General features: G+C 39.3%; 1 protein-coding gene across 1 annotated transcript in view; it reads right to left on the reverse strand.

Annotated features, from left to right (window-relative positions):
• The window catches only part of LOC124607229 (retinol dehydrogenase 14-like), a 55,093-nt gene that overhangs the window by 15,564 nt on the left and 19,591 nt on the right, over window positions 1-19,938 (reverse strand). The gene's annotated exons all lie outside the window — the stretch shown is intronic.

The following is a 19,938-nucleotide window of genomic DNA, read 5'->3' on the forward strand; positions in this document are numbered from 1 at the left end:
ATTCAATGCGACAGCCTTACGCCATCTTATCAGAGGGCCTGTATGTCTGCATAGTACCGCACTACTGTTTGACATTGGAGCTAACATCTTGCTGCATCAATAACCTCACATCATTAATGTACTGCTTCCTGTGGAGTGTGTCCTCCATTGGGCTAGACAAGTAGAAGTCAGAAGGCATGAGATCCAGGCTGTAGGGCAGATGAGAAAGAACAGTCCAATGATGTTTTGTGAGTTCTTCTCAGGTGTGCACACTAGTGTGGGGCCTTGCATTGCCATGGGAAAGAAGTTTGTTTGCATGTTTGTGGTTACAAACACTCTGTAGTCATTTCTTCAGTTTACTGAGGGCAGTACAGCACATTTCAGAATTGATTGTTGTACGATGAGGGATGACATAAAACACAACAACCCCTTCAGAGTCCCAGAAGACTGTCACCATACCTTTACTGGGTGATGGTGCAGCTTTAAACTTTTTCTTCAGATGAGAGATAGTGTGGACTGGCATTTTGATTCCAGTTCGAAATGATGAACTCATGTTTCATCACCTGTGATGACGCTCGATAAGAAATTGGCATGATCAGCCTCATAATGTGCAAGCAACTCTGTTCTTTGTTGCTCTTTATGATCTTCCATTAGGCGGCGAGGAACCTAGCAGGTACACACACCTCTGAGTACCTCAGCTGGTGGACGAGTGAGTCCGCAGTACCAACAGAGATACCCAGTTGTGCAGCGAACTGTGACTGTGATCTGTTGATCACCTCGAATGAGAGTATTCACATGTCACAGCTGTGTGTGATTGTCCAGCACATGGGATATCAGACAGATTTGCATGACCTTGTTGTGATGATGCAGGTATCTGCGATGGTCTGGTTTTTCACGAAAAGAAACTCAATGACAGCTTTATGCTTGGGGGAATCCACCTCCATTACAGATGCCATTTGGAAGGTTGCTAATGCCACCACCTATCAGAACTTCATGAAACTATAGGGCCTGAAGCTGGAATATTCGATGACGTTCCGCTACAAATTCTGCATTTTTCAACTAAAACTGGGTGAGAAAAAAAAGTGTCACATTACTTATTGAACAACCCTCATACTATTCAGTGACTAGTCTCCTTTGCACATAGATTACATAGAATAATATTTATTTTTATTAATTTAATATATGGCATACATGGCATCACAAGATATTAAAAAATGCATATAAAATACAAATTTTGTATGCTAAAATTAGTTGCAGCTATCCACTCAAGTACACCCGGGTGTTGGAACGAAAACCCCATTGGATCACTAGCATATGCTCTCAGTTCACTTTCTTCAGCAAATAAATCTACCAGAACCACTGATTTTTTCCCATTATTTTTGGAATCCTGTCTCTACATGTATAGTAAGACATAACACTCAGTCTGTGCAATTTCTATTTGCCTAAATCCAACTTGCTTTTGCGGAATAATGTTTAGAATTTTTGTACTAATTCTGTTGAGGAGTAGCAGCTTAAAAGAGCTGTTGGTCTGTAGCTTTCTGGCGTATTGTTTCACATGTTTCGTTTTAGTATGGTAACTAACTTAGTATTGTATGAAATTCATGACATGCAGAAGTCTACGTATCCTTCATTATCACTACCAGTTTTGACTTACCACTATCACCCAGTATAAAAGTCATACATCATTTATGTCATGTCACGTCATATCATGTCAATGTGGCAAAAATATTAATACAGCCCCTTCAGAACTGCTCAGCATCAGAAGAGGAAGCAGTTTCCATACTTAAAAGGTCAACTACAACTGCTAGTGGTAATAAAGGGCATATAGACACAGAGATGTGTATCATACATTTCATAAAGTACTTAACAGCTGTTGGCAACCACCTTCAAAAATGTTTAATTAACTTTGTAGCCTTAAGAACTTTTGGTAAGATTCCTATTGACACAACATTTGAATAAAACTTGATAAGCTACTTTTGCATTGTTTTATCCCACCAAGCAAGAAACTCTGGGTGTACTCAGTCAAAGCCTGGTGCTTTGCCTGTCTTGATGTCAGTCGTGGTTCTTTGTGGGTTGAGGCAACAGAAAAATCTGTGTTGAGTGGTGTTTACTAATGCATTCTACTAAATTTCTTTTTAATTTGACATGTAGAAGGAAAATTCAAAAAGCAAGTTACACACTTTATCTCATGCTAAGACTGTCGCACAAGAAGTGTGCCGCATTGTCAGAAGTGCGTACACATTAAGGGTTGTCTGCTTGTGTCTGTATATGTGTGGATGGATATGTGTGTGTGTGCGAGTGTATACCCGTCCTTTTTTCCCCCTAAGGTAAGTCTTTCCGCTCCCGGGATTGGAATGACTCCTTACCCTCTCCCTTAAAACCCACATCCTTTCGTCTTTCCCTCTCCTTCCCTCTTTCCTGATGAGGCAACAGTTTGTTGCGAAAGCTTGAATTTTGTGTGTATGTTTGTGTTTGTTTGTGTGTCTATCGACGTGCCAGCGCTTTCGATTGGTAAGTCACATTATCTTTGTTTTTAGATATATTTTTTCCCATGTGGAATGTTTCCTTCTATTATATTCACCACATTAAGGGTTTGACGCAGACATGTTCTACTGTGGTATGGATAACGGATGGATTACAGTGTGTGAGTGAAATGGCACAGCTAGTGGAAAAGTATGCCAGTGAACAGGCCAGTAGAACTCTTGTGGATAAAACATCCAAATTGTACAAAGGTTCACCATGACATTCTGTTAGTATATGGACCAAATGCAATGTTGTGTCCAGCTGTAGTGAAATGGTGCCAGTTTGCCCAAGGTCACACACACTTAACTGATGTTGATAGGGAAGGAACTGATTCACAGCAATCGCTGTGTAACTGTCATGGACACTGCTCATTGCTCAGCAGATCTGCATCTCAATAGGCAGTGATCATCACGTCATCTGAGACCAAGTGCAGTATCGGAAATTGTGCTCAAACTGTGTTCCATGATCACAGTCATCTACACACAGGCACAATGTTTATGGCATCTCTGGACTTTCTCAAGCATTACTGTGTGGAAGGCAATAATTTCCCAAGATGCATCATTAAGCTGATGAGACATGGGACCATAATTTCACACCTGCAACAAGGGCAACACATATGGTTTGGAGACACACCTCCTCGTCTCTGTGGAAGAAATGCAAAGTTTTGCCATCAGCAGTGTAGGTTATGGCCATTGTTTTCTTTGACTGTGAAGGAGTTGGGTTCACAGAATTTATGGCAAAGGGTACAACCATTCATGTCAATTTGTACTGTGCAACACTGACATCATTGCACATTATAAAGAACAAGAGGCGCAGAAAATTAAGTGAAGGCATTGTTCCCCTGCATGATAATGCAACACCCCACACAGCTTGCACAACACAGGCTTTGTTTCAAAGTTTTCAGTCCTCCACGCAGATAAAATCTTCCACAAAGTTATTTCCACCTTTTTGGTATGCTGAAACAACATCTGGGGTTGGAGGACAACAAGAATTTCCTATGATGAGGATGTTCACATAGTATTTCTCAAATGGATCTGTGACCAAGGAGCAGATTTCTCTCATTGAGGAACTGAATGACTGGTAGAACGTCCTGATCACTGTTTAAGAAGAATTGGTGATTAAGTTAAAAATAGTGTCATGTATCTGTGTCACTTTGAAATAGAGTGTAAGATTCAATTAAAATTACTTGGTCTGCCATAATAATATCTAACTTACTTTTTGAAGTCACCTTATATACCACTGATCCATCAATGCTCTAGAAAGAGAAGTAACTTGGAGGATTATCTGGTCTCTGTAACTAATGGATCTTCTCACATGGGGAGACTGTTTCTTCCAAACTTTTCCATCGGACTTCACATTTGTCTCCTTAACTTCTTGGAAATTCAAGTTCGCTGTTACCTCCATCCATCTTTCTTTGTCCATATCGCTCAGTTTCTCCAGAAGCTCCTCAGCAATATCAGGATCACTTTTTCCACATTGGCATTATAGAGCTCTGCACTTCATTACTCCATCCTGGGAGGTGTTCCTTTTGGGGGCCTCTTGGAATCCACTTTTAGCTACTGTAATTATGGCACCAACAAATCTGTTGTAATTGTCCACTGTAGTTGGAATTTGTCTAATAATCTTATCAGTGTCTTGTCAGAAGAAATTCCAATTTGCTTTCCAGAAATGCCACTGCAGTCTTTGAATGGACCTAATTATGGGTATTTGTATTCCTATTTTGTACAAAACACCATTATGTTAACTATGTGGGAAACCTCAGAGCACTTTATTAGTCATGTGTAGAGATTAATTTAGAGTACTTATGTTAAAAAACTTGATTTTGGATTGTACTTTCTGTTCCACACTGCTCATCTGAATGTGCTGCTGTCTTTAGCATCAAATATGCTGTTTAGATTTCTCTCTTCAGTCTATATTACAAATTTATCTCTGTTATGATAATTTTGTCATACTTCTATGTATGGGGACTGTTAAAATCGACCATATAGATTCCAAGTTGGTTAAGTGTTTGTAGGCCTTCTCCAGACTAGTGTGCTTGAGGAGGATTTTTATACATTTGTTATTGACATCTCTGGAATTTTTATGGTGATACTACTGATGTCATTTACAGCGCTAGTACTCATTAAATTGTCCTCTTCTATGTTGCTGTGAATATATGTAATAAGTCCATAACTATGATGACTACAGGTCACAAAACTTCAATCAGTTCTCACTATCTGCATGTGTCTCTTGCATGGCAACATTGTTGTCTAGGAATTGTGTCAAGTGTGGTGGTTAGAGGCAGGAAACAGGAGATTTTGTCTGAAAGTTAACAAAGTCTTAATTCTTTTTTTTTTTTTTTTGTGCCTGTTGATGACTCAATGCTTCCACTATCTGGTGTTTTGTCTCCTTTACTTCTAATTATTTATATTCAGCTAGGAATTTCCTAACCATGTTGCTGTCTAGAAGAATGCCTGAGTTGTGTTTGCAATTTTATCTACTAAGTCCTTCTATATTTAGCTGACAAATACAGAAAATAGGTTTAATATATCATATCTGACTGTATACATATAGTTTGGAAAGGTCTGGTGGAATGCAAATAATTAAGGAGTAAAGGAGACCACTCACCAAATGGTGGAAGTGTTGAGTTGTCACAATCATAAGCAAGAAGTGAGCATGAAGCACATCAACATCAATGTCTAAACTCTCTAGTTTTTTTTTTTTTTATTTAGCACCCGTATTATCACATTCATGATACTGGATTTGTCAAGGTACAGAATAGTATAAAATATTGCATATTTACATCATGTACAAAATCTTATCATTGGTATCAACACATCTTTATAACAAAAACATTATTCTACTTAATTTGATTATAAAATTATATATGAACATACAGACAGAATAAAAGCTAGCGAAACCCGTTGGTTGATTTTACTAAAACTATTAAATACCAGTTAGTTAACTAGGCATAGTAACATATGGCACAAAAGCTAGGTGCATAATTAGATACATACAGGGACGAAAGAAGTTTGGTTTCATTTAGGACTGGCTGATGATTACAAATTCTTGTTTAAAAAGTTATGAAGCAGACCTACAGATTTGAGCAAAATTCCAGGTATTCATTAATGCTGTAGAAGCTGTTGTTTATTAGTAGATTTTTTAGTTCTTTTTTGAATGTATTAATGTTTGGTATTTTTTTATGCTATCTGGCAATGCACTGTACAGAATTTTTGGTTTGTAAACAGCACTGTCCTGATTTATTGATTTTCTGTGCACATCCCTATGATAGTCATGCCTGTTCCTTGTTTAATAATTGTGGATCTCACTATTCAAAGCTGAAACTTAATAGTTTTTAATGAAGAAGATGATTTCAGATATAAATATAGCTGGTAAGGTCATGATTTTTAATTCCTTAAAGATACCTCTACATGGTGCTCTGTAAGCAACATCACTTATTAATCTTACAGCTTTCTTTTGGAGCTTAAAAAGACTGCTTTCCAAAAGAGGTATTTCACCAAACACTGTACCACACTTCAGTAGACTATGCATGTATGTGTAATAAGCACTTAACACTGTTTTGGTATTGCAGCAATCTTTAAGCACTCTTAATATGTAACAGTACTTGCTTAATTTTTTGTTACACATTTCTACATGTTTTTCCCATCTTAGATGCTCACTCACCCATAATCCTAAAAATTTTATGTGATTCTTTTGCTGAATTTGACTTGACAGTAATGTGAATTTTACATTGGTTGAAGTTCATCCATACAGTTTTCTTGTCATTGACAACTAGACAGTTATCGTTAACCATTTTTCTCCCACTTCTGCTGTTTTGTCAATTTTTTGCTGCAGCTGATAATCATTCTTCCCTTTTATAATGAAGCTGGTATTATCAGGAAATAAAATGGTCATAGCCGTTGGAAACTTTTGTGGTAGGTCCTTAATAAAAATCAAGAATAACAATGGTCCCAATACCAAGCCCTGGGGCACCCCTTAATTAACTCTTTTTATATTCAGAATGGTACACATTTCCATCCTGAGAAATTTGTACTCTTTGTTTCCTATCAGTTAAATATGACTTGAACCACTCATAGGAAATACCACGGACATCATAATTATACAGTTTTAACAGCAGTAGATTATGATTTATAAGATCAGACACTTTAGAAAGGTCCAAAAACAGCCCACAGATCAGTTCCTTGTCCTCTACAGCTGCATAAACAATTTTTAGGAAACTGAAGAGAGCCGTTTGTGTAGATTTGCCTTTTCTGAAACTATTCTGTGCATTTACAAGAATTTTATTTTTGTTTAGGAAGTCTAGTAATCTGTCATAAATTATTCTTTCAATTACTTTCAATAATACAGATAATAATGACAGTGGTCTGAAATTTTTTTTGTCAAACTTGTCACCATTTTTATAAACTGGAATTACTGATGAGTGCTTTAAGTTTACTTGGAAACACACCAGTTTCAAAGGAGTCATTGATTATGTCCACAAGCTGAGAGAGAATATTATTGGTACTATATTTAATAATTTTGTCCGGGATACCATCAAATCCGTAGGTCATTTTACTCTTTAGTTTGCTGATAGCCGTTTTTACTTCTTTGAGTGTTAGGATATAGGTACATTGTCCTTTCATTTACTGAAGTTATTACCTTTGTCTTTGGATTATATTTAGTGGTGATCAGGTTTTGGGCTACATTAATACAATGATCATTAAATACATTAGCTATTAGAAGTGGATCATCAACAATTTCATTTCTGTGTTTTATGGTGATTTTATTACTTGCATTTTCATGTTTGCCTGTATGATTATTAATAACTTTCCACATAGATTTCTATTTGTTGTTACCCTTTCCGATATATGAATCATTGTGCTTCTTTTTTGCAGCAACTACAGCTTTCCTGTGCTGTTTCATATAACACTTTACATATGGTTTCAAGATAGTATTTTGCGTTGCACACTTATATAGCATTCCAAGACTTTCTGATGACTCATTAATTTCACTCATGATCCACGAATTATATTATATATATTTATAGTTTGGGCAAACTCTTTGCCTTTATATATGTCTGTTTGTGCCTGTATATGTGCGGATGGATATGTGTGTGTGTGTGTGTGCGCGCGCAAGTGTATACCTGTCCCTTTTCCCCCCTAAGGTAAGTCTTTCCGCTCCCGAGATTGGAATGACTCCTTACCCTCTCCCTTAAAACCCACATCCTTTCGTCTTTCCCTCTCCTTCCCTCTTTCCTGATGATGCAACTGTGGGTTGCGAAAGCTTGAAATTTGTGTGTGTGTGTTTGCGTTTGTTATTGTCTCTATCAACGTACCAACGCTTTCGTTCGGTAAGTTACAGAATCTTTGTTTTTAGATATATTTAGATAGTTCAGAAGATTTTCCAAATTTTCAGAGAGCAATTCAAAATTGCCAGATGGGGACGTATATATACCTGCAATTATAATTTTACTATCTGTTAGTTCACATAAACAATATTCAGAATCTTTTTCAATACAGCAGACATTTTTAATCCCAATTTCCTTTGATTTAATGTCTGTTCTCACATATATACATGTTCCATCCCTCTGTATGTTTCCCTGCAAAAGCTCCGACCAACTGGAATTCTGAAATCCCACCTGCACATTTTTGTATTTCTTGCAGCCAGTGTTTAGTTACACACTAGGCAGAAATCTTCTTTAATCAACCATTCAAAAGGACCTCTAGCTCATATAGGTTACTGGTTATGCCCTGTACATTATGATGTAGTGGGAGTTAAATGAATTATACTGTTCTATGAGAGAAGTGTATTGCCTGGTTAGTTCTTTGGAGAATAGGCTCTAGTATTTTTTTCATTTCAATCATGATTTTCACTTCCTGGGAGTCATGGACTTCTTCTTGGTTGTTTTCTTCTGCAGTAGATCTGGCCATAAAAAATTCATATGTTGTTTGGATGCTATCTTCTGCCTGGTCCTTCATCGTGATCTGTTGTTTTTAACTTCTGTCCACTCTGGTACGGCTTCCTCCTCAGTCCTTTTACATGGTGATATTGCCTTCTGTGCTGGTTCCCTGCCATTTGTTCGTTTCACTGAAGGCATATTTACTGTTAACTTTTTGGTTTCTTCTTCTGTTATTTTCGTATACTGTGGTGATATTGTCTTCTGTGTCGCTTCCTTGTCACTTGTTCGTCCCAAGTATGCTTATTTACTGTTAATTTTTTGGTTTTGTCTTCTGTTATTTTCCCATATTGTAAGCATACAGTTTCGGTGAGTGACTGATCTGCCTGTTGCAAGCAGTTAACAGGGATCAGTGACGGTGTGTTGATCTGAATCATGGCTGAATAATGAAGGTTCCTGCACAGTTTTTGTTACCCTTTCGGCACCAAATGTAGCCCATGCTTCGTATAATCAGTCCTCCTTAAAAACAGATTAACATCCAGTACCTTAGCCTGGCTGTACTGGGCAACATATTCCATCAATAACGTGTTAATTTTGTATATTTTGTCGTTCCAGTCCTCCCTGTCAAATCTGTAGGGTACTGTACACAGAATCACTTTAGTGTTCGTAGTTTTTTTGAGTAACATGTTTACAGTGCGTTGGTAATCCTTGATATCTGATTCTACATCATTTGTTCCAGCCAGAACAATAACACAGTCAAATTTACTGAAGTCCTTTACCTTTTTTTCAATGTTATTAACAACATAAATATTGCAATTTTGCGTTTGGTTTGACAACGGACATCGCAAAATATCTTGGTGCGGGGTTGACAAAGGACGTCTCAAAATATCTTGGTGGAAGTGTCAGATTTAATAATCTAGCTCAGTGCTATCCATGACTATCAGATATAAATAAAAATCTTGTGTCTTGTATCTGAACGTTTCCAGTACTTAAAACTTTCTTGTAGCTGTCGTTATTTATTTTACAGGAGTTACTAAACACACTACTTCTTGACGATGCAAGAGCACTTTGTTTACTTTTGGAGTTTTCATAAGTTATCGTAGATAACACACCACAGCCGCTGTTGTGCACTAAATTTACACTGCTTTCACACTTTTTTTGGTTTCTGTCACTCTGTGAACTGTTTATCCACGTATCTTTTGGCAACTTATCCGAATAAGTCGAGCTCTCTTTCGTCATTTCCTGCTTCAACACCAGGTCACGTTTTCTAATGTAAGTTTACTAACATTCACTTTCAGTTCACTGATCATGAGTTGTAATTTAGAAACATGGTCATTTAGTTTCGGTGTTTCACGTTTGTATTGTACACACACTTCCTTTTTAGCAGAAAAATTGGCGCTTTTTTGACGAGATACACGACATACTTTTACACTGGTCGCCATCTTGAACAACTTGAAAAACTATTTCTGGGCACTTTGCAGACTACAAACTGTTATAACCTTTAATCACCAATAATTGCTTGGATATTCAAACACACTCACTTAGAAACCATGGCTCGTTACATGATAACAACTCAGTATCTCTTATTTGACTGCCATGCCGTGACACGCGGCCGATGCCGTTCGTAGCTAGGTGGCGCTCCTGCGCTCAGCCGAGTTGCGGAGCGCCTCTATCGCCGTTTGCGCATACTGTCGTGGTGGCACTGTTAAATGTCATGGCACTGTCACAACACTTTTCCCCCTTGGAAAAAAAAAAAAAAAAAAAAAAAAAAAAAAAAAAAAAAAAAAAAAAAAAAAAAAAAAAAAAAAAAAAAAAACAACCTCACTTCCTTGGAGACATGGAGTGCGGAGACATCCATGGCCTCTTGTGAGGCCCCGAGAAGATCCCGCGGAGAGACAAGATGGGTCCCAGAGAAGGCGTCGTCGTGACTGGGGCCAGTTCCGGTGTACTCGGAAGCGGTAGCGACGTCGGCTGCATCAACATGTACGGTAGATCGGCAGCAGCGACAGGACTGGCTTCTCGGGCTGGTGGAGGCGAAGGAAGGGGCGGTGGCACCGGCGTGGCCACCACCCGTGGGCGCATCTGGTCGTAATGGCGAATAACCATGCCGTCGTCCGTACGTATTTCACCAAGCCGGTGGCCGCGACGAGCCTTGACCACCCCCGGAATCCACTTAGGGCGAGATCCATACCCTCGTGCCCACACATCGGTGCCCACCGAGTATTTTCCCACACCATGGGACACAGCACAAGGCCTGACAGGGTGAAGCAGGTGCAGTAGAGTGCGCGGTTGGCAGCCATGCAAGAGTTCAGCAGGGCTGCGATCACCCAGAGGCGTGAAGCGATAAGAACTCAGAAATTGCAGCAGAGCGTCATCTGTGGAAAAATCACTAAGGACTTTTTTCATCTGGCTTTTGAAAGTGCAGACAAGGCGCTCGACCTCCCCATTTCATTGCGGATGGAAGGGCGGTGCTGTAACATGATGAATCCCTTGTCCAGTACAAAAATCATGGAAGGCCTGCGAAGAGAACTGAGGACCATTGTCCATGACGATCGTGGATGGAAGACCTTCTAGCGCAAAGATTTTGGACAAAGCCAACGTCGTCGCCACAGTGGTGGGCGACGGACATCGAACAACAAATGGAAACTTTGAGAAGGCGTCAATCAACAGTAGCCAATAAGTACTGAGGAAGGGGCCGGCAAAGTCAGCGTGCACCCATTCCCATGGCTGCACCGGATCAGGCCACGGAGAGGGCATTGTACAAGGTCCAGCCAGTTGTTGAGCACACTGACCACATGTAGCAACCATGTGGGCAATGTCCGAATCAATACCGGGCCAATAAACGTGCCTGCGGGCCAGGGACTTAGTCCGAGAAATACCCCAATGACCTTCATGCAACAGTTTGAGAACATCTTTGCAAAGAGAGGCTGGCACCACGACCCGTGGAGATGCGCCATCCTTGGCCAGAAGAACAACACCATCACGAACAGACAGACGAAGGCACAAGGCATGGTAGTTGTGAAGGGGATCCGATGCCCAGCCCTTGGTCCTGTCCGGCCAACACCGTTGAACAAAACTGATCACCTAACGCAGGACCGGGTCCTGCACAGTAGCCGACGCCACCTGCGAACCTGTAAGTGGAAAACCGTCGACCGCACGACGTTCTTCCTCATCAATGTGGAAACAGAGTAGTTCATCACGATCGAAAACCGGGTCGGGGCCCATTGGCAATCGCGACAATGCGTCAGCGTTGGTGTGCTGGGCCGTGGGTCGATAGTGAATCTCATAGTGAAAACGAAACAAGTATAAGGCCCAACGTTGCAGGCGGTGAGCTGCCTTATCCGGAAGCGACGCCAATTGGCTGAACAGAGAGACCGGCGGCTTGTGGTCGGTGAGGAGGTGAAACTTAGAACCATACAAAAAAACGCTGAACTTTTTTAGAGCATAAATGATAGCGAGCGCCTCCTTTTCGAATTGAGAGTAACGCCATTGCGCATTGTTGAGGGTCTTGGAAGCATAGGCGATGGGTCGTTCCGACCCATCCTCATACCGATGGGCAAGAACAGCCCCTAGGCCATACTGTGACGCGTCAGTCGCCAGAACCAAGTGCTGACCCAGACGGAATGTGGCAAGACAAGGCGCCGACTGCAAATGAGCCTTCAGGTGGACAAAAGCCTGCTCACACTCGTCGGACCAACAGAAAGGGACGTTTTTGCATAACAGCTGATGCAGAGGATGAGGCTAACTGGAGAAATGTGTGGAGAGCCATGGTCCTGCTGAAAATGCACCTTTCCCTGAAAGTGTAGGAACAGCAACAGAATAAGCTGGATCAAATTCTGAACGGATTATCCTCTTATACCTAAAAGAAAAAACATCAGTGTCACCTGGTTACAAACAACAAGCTATGACCTTCACATGAAGAGGCCTGGAGTTGATCCTGTGTGTTGCTGCCTTATACACTCTGGCAGTGGCCTCTCTCCTGGTCAAATCCACACTAGTAAATGATCATCAGTGATGCCAAGAAAGGACCTGCTATCATCATTTAACACTACTTAGTATCATTCTGCACTCCAGTTTTAAATTTTTCTTCATCTGAAAAGGGGGGGGGGCTATGTGGAGATGAAGTGTGAGAGAAAGGTTGACAGGCAACATCTTTTACACTGGAAAAACAGGTTTGATGTAAAGTCTTTAGTTGATAAGTGTGGTTTATTACAGCACTAGCCACTACAGAGCTCTGCTCTCTTTACTTGTCACAGGTTTCAGCATTGTCACACCCGTTCAATGCGAGCTCGTGTGAAGTAAATATGGTTGCGGCGTTCTTCTTTTGCATCAATGAAGGAAATCATTCTGTAATCTGTTTTTGTTATCTGAAGGCAAAAAGGGGTGAAATACACAGAAAACTTACAACATAATAGAGGGGCAATGTTTTACTATGGGAAAGTGTTTATTAGAGTATCAAACAATTTAAACAAGCCAAACAAGTGTGAAGGATGAGGAAAGAGGAGAACATCTAATCACATCTACAACTGGTACCAATGTTGAGCAAGTCCATGGTCTTATTTTGAATAATCAATTAATAAAGACATATGAAGGGGCAAACCAAAAACAAAAGTCATGGTTCTACATATGATGTCAACCATAACAGGAATCTTCAGTAGTGTGAAGGTTCAAATCCACATCCAGCCATCCAGATTTAGGTTTTCCATTATTTCCCTAAATTGCCCTAACCAATTGCTGCAATGGTTCCTCAGAAAGGGCATAGTCGATTTTCTTTCCCATCCTTGAAACATTCTGAGCTTGTGCTCCATCTCTAATGACTTGATGCTGATGGGACATTAAACCCTAATCTTCCTTCCATCTATCAGGAGACACTGGAGCATCACTCTAATGAAGGTGAAATGTTTTTGAAATAAATTATCATTGGTGATGAACATGAGTTCACAACTTTCAACCAGAGAGTCTACCAGAGCATAAAAAGAAAACTTTATGAGTCCCCAAGCAAAAAGAAATCCCTCTGCAGGAAAAGGGATGCTCAGTTTGGTTGTATAGAGTTAATTCTGGAACTTTACTTGGAAAAGGGGTCGACAGCAAACAGTCAACATTACAGTGATATGCTTTGCAACAAGTTGAAGCCTGCAATTCAAACCAAATGCCTACATCCACATATCACAACCCAAACCATTCAATTTTTTTTTTCAGAATATGCATTTGGAGCATCCTGCAAACAGTCTTTGCCTTGCTTCATTGGATTTCCATTTCTTTGGTCTACTTAAAAATTGTTTAAGAGGCCAGTGATTCATCTACAATAAAGAGGTAAAGGAAGCAGTTTATCTGGCTCACTGCTCAGTCAGGATACTCTCCTATTTATTGGCATTGGAAAGCTTGTACAACTGAAGAGCAAGTACACAGAAAACAGAGTAACTGTGTTGAAAAATTATGTTGTTTTAAATTCTGTATAGTTTTTGTAATAAATCAGAAAAATGTTGTGCAGATACTTATTGACTTACCCTCATATTATGAGATAGTTCAGTGGTGAACCTGTATCAAACTGCCATCTGAAGTCAGGATGATGGTATATACATCTTCCTTGGACCACTAGCACCAACAATGAAACACAGCAGCTCGTCTATAAGGTTTTGGGGAATTTTTTGGAAGGGTCATCCATTCTAACACAGGTTCACAGTGTGACATTAATGAAACTCAGTTGACTACAAAAACTGTGCTCACTGACACTGTCCCAAATGTCTACTAACCCAGAACGATGTTAGAAACAACAAACCATCCTTTAAGCAAATCAAATGCAATTGTTATGGGCTCAGTGTTTTCATGTTAAGTACCTACACATTTGTAGTCCATGCATTATATGCCTCTTATTCTCCAGTATCAGTGACTTATGGAAATCTTCTGTTTACCATTTCTGTTCCTCATTTTTCTCTGGTGCATTTAGTTAAACAAAATCAGTTAAATATTAACAATGCCCTGGAATTTGTCACTATCAACTTATTTTTGTTCAGGAATTGGCATGTATAATGGTGATAAGTGTGACATGTACGTTTTACACGCACGCACACACACACACACACACACACACACACACACACACACACACACACTCACACAGAGAGAGAGAGAGAGAGAGAGAGAGAGAGAGAGAGAGAGAGAGACAGACAGACATTTATATTCAAAGGAACTTTTTCTTCGAAATATTCTACTAAACAGCACCTAACTTAGAGATATATTAACATCAATGATGGTTACAAACTAGTATCAGACAGGAAATTCACTCAGAAACATCTGAAATTATGAGACAGTTCTTACCTTTGGGAGGTGAAATATTTAATAGTACAAACAGTGGATAGTACATTGAGTTTTGTACATGTCTATCAGTAATGCTAAATATTTCATTCACTTTCTTGTGGTAAGAACTGAAGAGCAATTCCGTCTCATAATTTTTATGATTGCAGTCTTACAAATTAGTGAGGCAGATCAGTTACATCTAAAAGTAAACAATTCTTGAGATACACTGTGCTTTACCACTCAATAAATGTAGGTTTTCGTGTCTGCATTATCTATTACATATTTCACATTGTCTTGTTTTCCAAAAATGATTTGAAAACATTAGCTGTTTTATCATAAAACATCTTGTAATAGTCTTCTATGACACATACAAACCAGTGAATCAGAAAGATCATGAAATAAATCAAAAACTTTCCATTATTTTTTGGTGCCTCTGCTGTGAAAAAGATTAAGAGTGCTATTACATTTCTAGTGTGATCTGTGTTATTACCATGTTTAGCAAAAGCTGCTCTTTCTAGACATCAGGTTTTTCTCCATATAGAATGCTGTTACTCACTGTAAAATTGTGTAGTACATAAAACTAATATTTAGTTAATTCCTAATATCTCTTTTAGCATAACCTCAATTTTCATTGCACATTTTGAAAATATTCCTTCTGCCACAATAACCATCAGTGGTTTCATTAATAAGTGGAAAGTAATGTAATCATTTTGTTAGATACACCATTTAGATTCTTATGAGAGTATGCATTATTTTTCTAAAAAAGTTTTATCTGTTGGGAAGAGGAACAGATTCTTTCACATTTGGGACTTTGTATATACGTATTACCTTCGAACTGTCATGTCAATATGAGCAGATCCATATTGTAAATATAATCCAGGTAAAAATATTACAACTTTACTTGGATATTGTTATCCTTATCCTTATTTCTCAGACAGTAATAAATTAACATTTAACTGCATGGTTTTCATTTAGACAGAAGTATGTGACTGTTGTAGATATTGTTGTGGACTGGCAAGACAGCCAATCCACAGTGACGGGTAACCGAAAGGCACGCGCTTAAACTCACGCAGGCTGGCGTGAGGTCTGAAACAGGATACGGAATGAATGCTATAAAGAAAAGTACGTAGCTGCTGGAATACTTAACTTTAATCCATCATTTGTATACATCGTTCTTGACGGTACTTATAAAGAATATAACCGTTAATGGAGCCTTGCTAGGTCGTAGCCATTGACTTAGCTGAAGGCTATTCTAACTATCTTCTCTGCAAATAAGCGAGGCTTCGTCAGTGTTGCATCGCTAGCTAAGTCATCCGTACAACTGGGCGAGTGCTAGTAAGTCTCTCGAGACCTGCCGTGTGGTGGCGCTCGGTCTGCTATCACTGACAGTGGTGACACACGGGTCCGACATGTACTAATGGACCGCGGCCGATTTAAAGCTACCACCTAGCAAGTGTGGTGTCTGGCGGTGACACCACAGATATTATTTTACATAAACTATTTCACTTTGATAAAAACTAGGTCCACTTACTACTATCCAACTATTTCTATCACTAAATAATATTTGTTGTGATGCATTTCCCATCACATGCCCTATTTTTACTTCTGTGAGCAAATGAAGCGGGTTTTATTTCTACATCTACATAAATACTCCGCAAACCACTGTGAGGTGCATGACAGAGGGTACTTCGGACGGTAACACATGATGTAAAGGTTTTTTCCCATTGCAATTGTGTATGAAGTGCAAGAAAAATAACAGCTTAAATACCTCTGTGCATGATATAATCACCCTAATCTAGTATTCATGATCTTTACACAAGTGATACATCAGTTGTTGTTGCTTTAGAGCACAAAACAGCTGAGGTCATAAATATCTGGCAATACATAGGAAGCTGAAGAATATCTGTAGATTCTTCGCTTAATACTATTTCTTGGAATTCTGTAAGGTGGCTTCCATAGGATAACATTTCCATGTCACTCTCCTGCTAGTCAAACGGAACTTGTGAGCATATGTGACACCTTCTTTTGTATACATCCATTATCCCCCCCCCCCTCTCCCTAAATCCTGCTGTTAATCCTATTTGGTATAGGTATAGACCCTAGCTCCCAAACACGAGCAACATTCTAAGATGAGAAGCACAAGCGATTTGTAAGCAGTCTCCTTCACTTTCCCAGTAGCCTGCCAATGAACTTAAGTTTGCCATCCACCCTAGCTATGACTGAGCCTATGTGATGATTAATATATTAAGAGAAAGAGCTGCTGGCCACTATTTACTTTCAGAGCTCATAATGTGTGAGTGGCAGACACAAACAAAAGTAAAAGGGTTTTCAGAATGTCATGTGAGATAGTGCAAATATGTAGCCTTTCAACTGCAGCCTAGTGATTGTTGTAACAATATGAAGTATGATAGATTGCTACTCACAATATAGATGAGGTGTTACGCTGCAGTCACAGTGAAAGAAGACTTATAGAGATTATAAGCTATCTGAGAAGTGCTACATCAGATGTAAAAAGACACATTCATAAATGTACAACTCACACACACTTGGCCATTGTTGTCTCCTGGTGTCTGGCTCTGACATCTGAAGAAGCACTTTTACCAGCAGCTCATAATATATAAAGACTAACAATCATCTTTCATTGTGTCTATCTGCCACGTAATGTCTCCTGTATTTGTTTAATAGTAACCTAAGCTATATCACATTATAGAAATTTCGAATTTGTAATCTTGTCTGAATTTTCAATCATTTGACAATTTTATTTGTTTAATGAAGGCTATTAGATATTGCTGATGCTTTAACAGATCTCTTTGGCCTCTTTACTTGAACTTTTTCTGCCACCCTGTAATATTAAATAACGAAATTCTCAAACTATGTTATTTGCTTTTACTCGTTTTACTCTCAGCCCATAACAGAATGAACATCTGGGGAGTACTAGTGCCATTTTGGGCCTGGAAGGTGAGAGCCTTGGAGCCATTGTTGGTGTGTGGGAGACCTGGGGCATAGATAGAGAGGGCTGCACATCAAATGAGAAATTTAATTCTTCCATAAAAAAAATTTTAGAGTACTAATTCAAATGGCCTTTAGAATGCATCAAGGGCTATTACAATGGAAGTTGTGAGATAGAGTGGTTAAGATCTGGGCTAAAGCATCCTGTGTCACAAAGAGAGAGCTTTATTTAAAGCAGGGGACAAACTCTATCAAAACTTAAATATGCACAATTAGAAGTACTGAAAATTTTTTTTACATGTCATCAAGAAACCAAAAACTACACGATTCTAAAAATACACTGATGAGCCAAAACGTTATAACTACTGCTCATCACAAAACTGAATTCCACCGGATGGTACTGTGAGCACATGGTGCAGTAAGAAACACATATAACCAGAACAGGGACAAATGGGGAATTGTTCTAGTGACAGTAAGGGCCACATACAGGGAAATACACTGACATAAGAGACTTTTGACAAAGGGCAGATTGTTACAGGTTGGCACTTGGAAATGAGCAGTTCGGAAATGGCAAAGCTGGTTGGCTGATTGTGTGTACTGTTCTATCTATATCTATGGAGAGTGATTGAAGGATGGTGAAAAAGGAGGCAGGTCTGATGACAGAGTACAATGCTGATGCATCACAGGTGTTGCAGAGGACACTGGTCGATGGACACTGTTGAACACAGGATTGCACAGTAGGTGAATCCTATGTGTTCCCACAGTGATCAAATGACATTATCAATTATGACAGCAGCGAGCACAGGATCATGTAGACTGGACTGTGGGTTGGTGGAAACTTGTTGTTTTGTCAGATGAATCACATTTCTTGCTACGTCTGGTTGGATGAATCATGTTTCTTGTTACAGGAGGTTGACAAGCACATCCACATGCACTGTCATCCAAATGAACAGTTGTTCAAAACATGCACAGTGCTATGAGTGCGGATCTGTGGGTGGACAGTGTTAAACTATGGGGGGGACTTTCACTTGGGCTTTCATGGGACCTGTGGCAGTAATTGAAGGCAGCACGACAGCTGTGGATTAACAGTGTGGTACACTAACTGTCTCCTTTTATGCTTTTTTATTGGCGGTGACAGCAACTTTCAGCAGGATAACTGTGTGTTACAAGGCAAGAACATACTACAGTAGTTTGAGAAGCACGGTAGTGAACTACCAGTGATGGTTTGTCCACTAAATCCACCTGATATGAATCCGACTGAACACATCTGGAGTGCTTATCGGGTGCCAGATCCATATCTGCAAGCCACTGGCACACAATTTACAGGAATTGCATGATCTATGCATAGGCAACTGGTGCCAAATACCTTTCTGAAACTATCAATGACATTTTAAATTCATAACAGGAAAAACAGTGATGTATTGTGCTCCTAAGGTGCACCAACATGCTATTAAGCAGGCGGTTAGAATGTTTTGGCTAGTCAGCATACTGAAGACTCCAGAAACAAAGAAAAGGCAATTTGGAGCACTAATGAATGTGAAATGAATAAACTCAGTAAAGTAAATGGAACTAACTGTAAGCTTCATGCTGAAACTAGAAGTGAGACACATCACATTAAATTTAAATCATGGGACACCAGAGTTAATGAACTCTTGCTAACAGAAGCTGAATCCGAGGACAAAAAAAAAAAAAAAAACATGATAAGCAGATCCATTACATTTACTTGCACACGTACTGCAAAGTCCACCAGGAGATAACAGTTCTGCCAAACTAACTGTTGATGGTTCTGTTGGTAATTCAAAGAACTAAACTGTTATGCTGACTTGTTAGTGTCCTGCATTACCATATAGTAGCAACACTTATTTAAAAATATAGAGATAAGCAAGTGGAGACATATTTCCCTCCTTTCCTTGTTCTCAATTTTGTTTTGAAAAGGTACCTTATAACAGGATACTGAACCACTTAACTGGTAGTAACCTTTCAAAAACTGCACAGCTGATATTCCATAACAGATTCTCAAAAGAGAAAGCAACATATGTAACTGCAAATGCAGTTCTGGTACAACTAAACAAGAAAAACTACTCACTTGACATATTCCACATTTAAACATGAACTCTGCAAACCACTCTGAAGTGCACTGTAATTGCCAATTGCAGTGTCCATTGTAATGCGAACTAGGAATTCTTTCCATTCCATTCACACATAGACTGTGAAGAAAATTACTACTTGACTGTCACCATGCAGGATGTAATTAACCTAATCACCCTAGGGGACAAAATATAAGAGGATGTGGACTTTCATAGATTCCTGACTTA

Source organism: Schistocerca americana, chromosome 3 (assembly GCF_021461395.2).
Source record: "Schistocerca americana isolate TAMUIC-IGC-003095 chromosome 3, iqSchAmer2.1, whole genome shotgun sequence".
NCBI lineage: Eukaryota > Metazoa > Arthropoda > Insecta > Orthoptera > Acrididae > Schistocerca > Schistocerca americana.